Source organism: Adelges cooleyi, unplaced genomic scaffold, assembly GCF_023614345.1.
Source record: "Adelges cooleyi isolate 19-005CV unplaced genomic scaffold, UGA_ACOO_1.1 ACOO_flye_CR_arks_rails_tigmint_CR_PRNA_1, whole genome shotgun sequence".
Lineage (NCBI taxonomy): Eukaryota > Metazoa > Arthropoda > Insecta > Hemiptera > Adelgidae > Adelges > Adelges cooleyi.
This window is the reverse complement of record NW_026095751.1, coordinates 5,959,269-5,965,268: the sequence shown is the minus strand read 5'-3', so window position 1 is coordinate 5,965,268 and position 6,000 is coordinate 5,959,269.

The window sequence follows — 6,000 nt, the reverse complement described above, 5'->3', positions numbered from 1 at the left end:
TATGGTGTTGCTATGTGGAACAAAATTTTTTCAAACGTAGTACCTATATTACATGTCTAGATATTGGTCGAATTAATCTCCTTATCTTAAACGCGGCCAACGCATAGTGTCTTAAAGTAATGTCGTTATAATTCATAGTACCTATATTTAGCTATCAAGAAAATATTTTTGAAGCTAACTGATTAACTGTAGTGTGTCTAGCTATCTGTTAGATCAGAAACGATTTATAAACCTATCAAAATTCGAGTAAAAAATCAGACTGTTAAAAATCAAGTGAAAAATATAAGAATTTTGTATATTTAATTAATTGGATATTTTGGTTTACTCAAACAAAAATAATGAATTAATATGAACTGTACTATATGTGTATATATATATATATATATATATTTTTAAGAAACGTACCACAATTGTTTATTTATTTATCATTTATTAACCAATCAAACAACAATCAACGACGCATAGGTAAAGTTTGACACACCGGAAACACTATTGAATGAAAACCACGTATGACAATGAACAACAGATATGTAATTAGTAATAATAATTATACGTTTAATTTAATTTAAGTAAAGTACAAACTCGCCAAAAAAAACAACACACGCCGTCACCGTTATTATTTGATACAATAGCGTTCTGACATGATAAAAACGCGCGCCAACGCTATGCGCTGCCTAAGCCGCCTCAGATTCTTTTCCATGAGCGAGATGTATTATATTTTCTTTTCTAAGGTCAAATATAGTGTACCGCGCTAAGTTTTTAACATTTTATTATATATGATGAGATATAATTAGCACAACTCATGTTACCACAAAAAAAAGTACGTTGTCACTTAGCAATAAAGATTAAATGTCTTAGGGTGTCTATTCATTAAACTAAATGAAAGCGTTTATAACATTTATTCATATGGTGATAATATAAATAATATATTTTTTTCCAGTCGAGATTCGTGAAAATGTAAGTTCTGTAAAATACTAATATGTGTACTTAACGGGATTGGTAAACTTTTAAAAACTTTCTTTACTATCTTAAATGCATTGTAGTTAATCGTACAACTCAAGGAGGTTTTAGAGTATTCTTCAAATCCATAAGTTGTTTGGACGTTGGGAAATGCAACACACGCCACAAACTTCTAACAGGTTTGGGAGTTCTCTCCAATAGCATCAAGAAAACATTACTTAAGTATAATAACTTTGTTATTGTCTTAATTCATGTATTTCGTTTGCTTCATTTGCATACAATTACTGAGAAAACGAGAAACTTGAGCAAGTTAATTAGTTGTTGAAACAATTTACAATTAAAGTATTTTGATATCGTTTTGAAATTTTAAGTTTGTCGTCGTTTCATTATTATTTCTTGAATGTTTTTAAATTATTATTTATAATAATTGTATTTGTGTCGATCGTCATATTTTAATTAACAATATATATATATGTGTGTGTGTATTTACTAAATAACCACTTCAATGAAATAAATACCAGCATGTTTCAACAAACGTAAAAATCCAAATTTGTTTTTAATAATTACTTTAAATATATTAAGCAATCGGTCCAGTGTACTTTTTCTATACTTTCAAACCTCAATTTCTTGTTCACATATATTTTTCAGTATCATTAGAAAGAAACTGTAATTTACAAACGACTTTACTATAATCAATATATAGTTGCCTAACAATTGATCTACAGCAATACAACAATAAGAAAAAGTGTAAAATAAAATATACTAGTTAATTAAATTTAAAGAAAAGATTAATGTTAACATCGAATATCTTTACAATTTTTAAAACAAGTCAAAAATCGAGTAAGGCTAACAGCAAGATCAAAATAAGTAAGTACGTGTTTTAAGCAAATTATTTATAATACATGTTTTCAATAGATGATTCAAGTATCAAGTAATAGTGTATGATATTTACTTCGGAAGTATTATTGTTATACCTCTATGAAAGATTTAATATACTACATCTGTAACAGATGTTAATCCAGGTGATCTGCCTAACAAACTACAGCACTGAAATCATCTTACTGTACAGTCTCTATGCATACTTATTTTCAAAATCAATTTAAAATTATCTCCAAAACGAAGAAACAACAGTAAAAGCAAACAAATAACGCTTTTGAAATGATTTGTAAACAGAGCAAAAACCGTAGTAAACCAAACTCACTGTGGAATACTTGAAAGCTCATTAATAATAACTTACGGCTTGCGGCCAAACAAATATGAATTGAATCAAGTCAATAAAGTTTCTCGCAGATCGGGATGCTCACTTAAACATTAATTACACCGATCACCCGATCGGAACTTTTAAAAAAATTTGTAAATGAATGACTCTTAAAAGCATCAGATAAATATTTAGACAAAACATATTCAAAATGTTTGCATGGTTTACAGTTACACCTACATTTACCATTTAATAAAACGAAGAATTGTTTCTTGTTGCCTACATTTTTAATTATAGTATAGGTTTGATTTATATTCTTATCATAAAACCATAATGATATAAAATTAGGTAAAAATAAAAAGTACAATTGCATTTTGTTAGTTGAAGACTATTTTCTTTAGCTTATATTATTTCAGATGCTATTTAAATTGTATTAGGTTTATGGCCTTATCATTTTGCTGATTTTTTAATGTATTGTGTTTAATTACAATTAAATAAATGTTCCACAACTATAAATACATATTTTTACTTATATTTTTTAATGATTGTCAGATGGACTAACTGTTATTTAAGAGTTTTTTGTGTGTTATAATATAAATTGTTTTTTGGTTATATTATTAGTAACAGCTTTTATAACTAATGCATAACTTAATTAATGGACGTAATAAAATTATTACAAATAAAATGCATTATTAAAGAGTAGAAAACCGTAATATAATTGTATTTATTTTTGCATAACCTATTATTGTCAGTATGATGTATATGAATTGTATATATTATTTTCAAACCCCCTCTCTATTAAATATAATAGACGTACGGCAAAATACAATAATGCTTTGGTAAATTTTACCAGTAATTTAATATAAAAACTATGGAAACAATATTGGTCGTCCTTTCGATACATTTAAAGACATTTTCTAGTCGAATAAACACGAGATCAAAATATATAAAAATGGAGAAGTAGCGAGTTATAAAGAGGAGGCAAACCAAAGAGATTTCTTGGCGATTATACTTCTCGTAGAAACAAAAAAGTGCCTTAAAGGCTGGCAGGTTTCTTTTTTTTTGTACGATTTCGGCCTCTGGCAAAACTCCAATAAACTCTGAACATTCCGATTCAATTCGATGTTTTAAAACCGTTTTTAAGTTTTTCTACTTCATTCTTTCTCTGCACCTCGGTTTTACTCGTTAGTTGGTCACAGAACATTGTACTTGGCATATTTGTCTATGTTTAGAGTTCAAACTTTGATACCTGAAACTTTCCTTGCTCGATATCATGCAATTTTAACCACACCGAGAATTGCGATTCTCGAATGGAAAAATAAGTTTTAATGACAATTGTGTTTTTTTTTTCTTTGTGCCTAGTGACCATTGTTAAAGTGTAGACGTAACACAGGAATTGTATAAAAACAAAAACATTGGAAAATTGTAGTCGCTGCTCGATTTATACCCAGGTGTAAAATAAAATATGAAAAAGTAAAATAATATAACGACTGTCAAAAACTTTCAATAAGATAAGAACAATAAATAATTTCCAGGTAATTACATAACTTAAAACTATTTATTTTACTTAGTAAAATTATTTCTTATCAATCCTTAAAGTTAAATTGCCTTTATCCACATATCTTAATCATAAGTCATGACTGAATAATAAAATTATACATAAAACAAATAATGCCGTGTAATATAATACAATATGTTAATTGAAATTCATAAATATGATAAAATACTAAATGAACGAAATAACTTGATATACTTATCTTCTAGGTTTTGTAGATATTTGTTATATCATAGTTTTTAATAACAGTTAGTAGGTCTATTTAGTAAAATATTGTCTTGAATCGGTTTGTTTGGAAACAGCATCCAACCAAAATATTGAATTTTTCTTTTAACTGTATACTACCTATATTTTATTTTATACTCGAAATAAAAATTATTTTGTCATAATCCAAGTACAAATTAACAACCATCAGATAATCACAACAGCTAATTAAATGGTAGTTAAATAATTTCAACTGATTTATAAAATATATAGACATACACACAGAGTGACGGAATTACATTATGACCATTTATCTTGTCCAATAAGACTATATTTGTATAACGTATTTTTAATCCTAAAAAACTCCGGAAATACTTTAAATCGGACATCCCTAAATGTTTCTTAATTCTGAGTTTAAATGAAAAATAAGTTGAAACTTATTTTATTATATTTTACATTAATATCAATGTTTTTAAATCTTTGTTTCGAAAAGGGGCAGTAGTATTTGAAGATCAAAGTGCACAAATTTTAACGAATAAAAACTATAGTTTTGCCATTGGGGAAAATGCACTAATGAAATTAATAGACCACTTCAATTATAATCAGTATAATAATTAGCTAATGTTTTAGTTCAATTATAAAAGTAAACGAGAGAAAAAGCTCTTTCGACATTTGCAAAGTCATCATTTAATTACAATCTACGTAATTACACGCGCGATGCTTAAAAACAATAAAACCATCATTATTCTATTTAAAATAATGTTACGACACATTTATTTTCAATAGACCAAGTAAAACGCTCTCTGCGTAAATATCTTACTTAAAAAGAAAAAATAATGAAAAACTTCGTCAGATAGTCCGATAAAAAAAATTAACTTACAAAAATTTAATAAAGAACCGCACTAATAAAATATAAAATTAAAATAAAAATAAGATATATTTTACAAAATAGTTTTGCGTTTAAATTTGTCAAAAGCGGAATTTGTTAAAAAGAAATCCGCGTTGAATGCTTAAAAATAAAAAATAGGCGATACAATATCATCTTGATGATCTAATTCCAGTCATTTAAACTAAACGGGTTAAATATTATTTAACTAATGATTGACTGTTTTTTAAATCCTCTAACAAATTACAATATTATACAATTTATCATCTCTAATCGTTATAATATGATTAGGATAACCTAACCTAACCCCGTTTGAATATCAAAGTTACACGGTAACTTTAATTAATAATGTGTACATTTAATTATTACCATCATTATCGGGATATAGTAATCCATATGTCGACATTATATATATACATAGAGAACTTAAATGCGACCTCAGAATGCGGACACGGAGACCAGAGTGAGCTTTCACTCCATCAACCGCATCGTGCCTGTGTCGTGAATAGTTTATGACTCTTTAACGACGTAACCCAGTAGAATGTAATATAATCGAACCAAGCGGACACCGGCTATTTTTGTACTATTTTGTATTTTGTATTTGTATTTTTATCGCTCTCTAATGTAACACTAATATTATCGATATAGTTATAAAATAATCACATTATATTATCCAAACATTAATTTATAAAATTTTACTTAAAATCGTTATCCTTTATAAAAAATAAAACGATTCACAAATTTCGATCAATGCATTTGGTGCATTATTTATACCTAATAAAATATATTATAGCAGTATAATATTGTAAAACTAAATCATTGTTATGTTGTATTTATTTACAAACAGTGCTGCTAATAATATTACAAATAATATGTCCAGCCGTCCAAATAGACTGCGAACACTCAAAACCAAATAAACCAGACGAATGGACCAAAATTCCAATAAACAAAAGACATCACTGTTACTCATAAAACTCAAATACTACACATTCTCTTACTTCTCAGCTACAAAAAAAAACCCTATTCACTCTTCAAATCGCTATAAAATACTTAGTCAAAATGAACAAATTTATGAAAATATCCAAGAGAATAATAAATAATAACACTGAGCAAACTAATAATCCTTCATCTTCTATATTTGTAAAAGGAGCCACCAACTGAGCTTTGTACTGCAACGATTGAACTAATAGGCGTGGA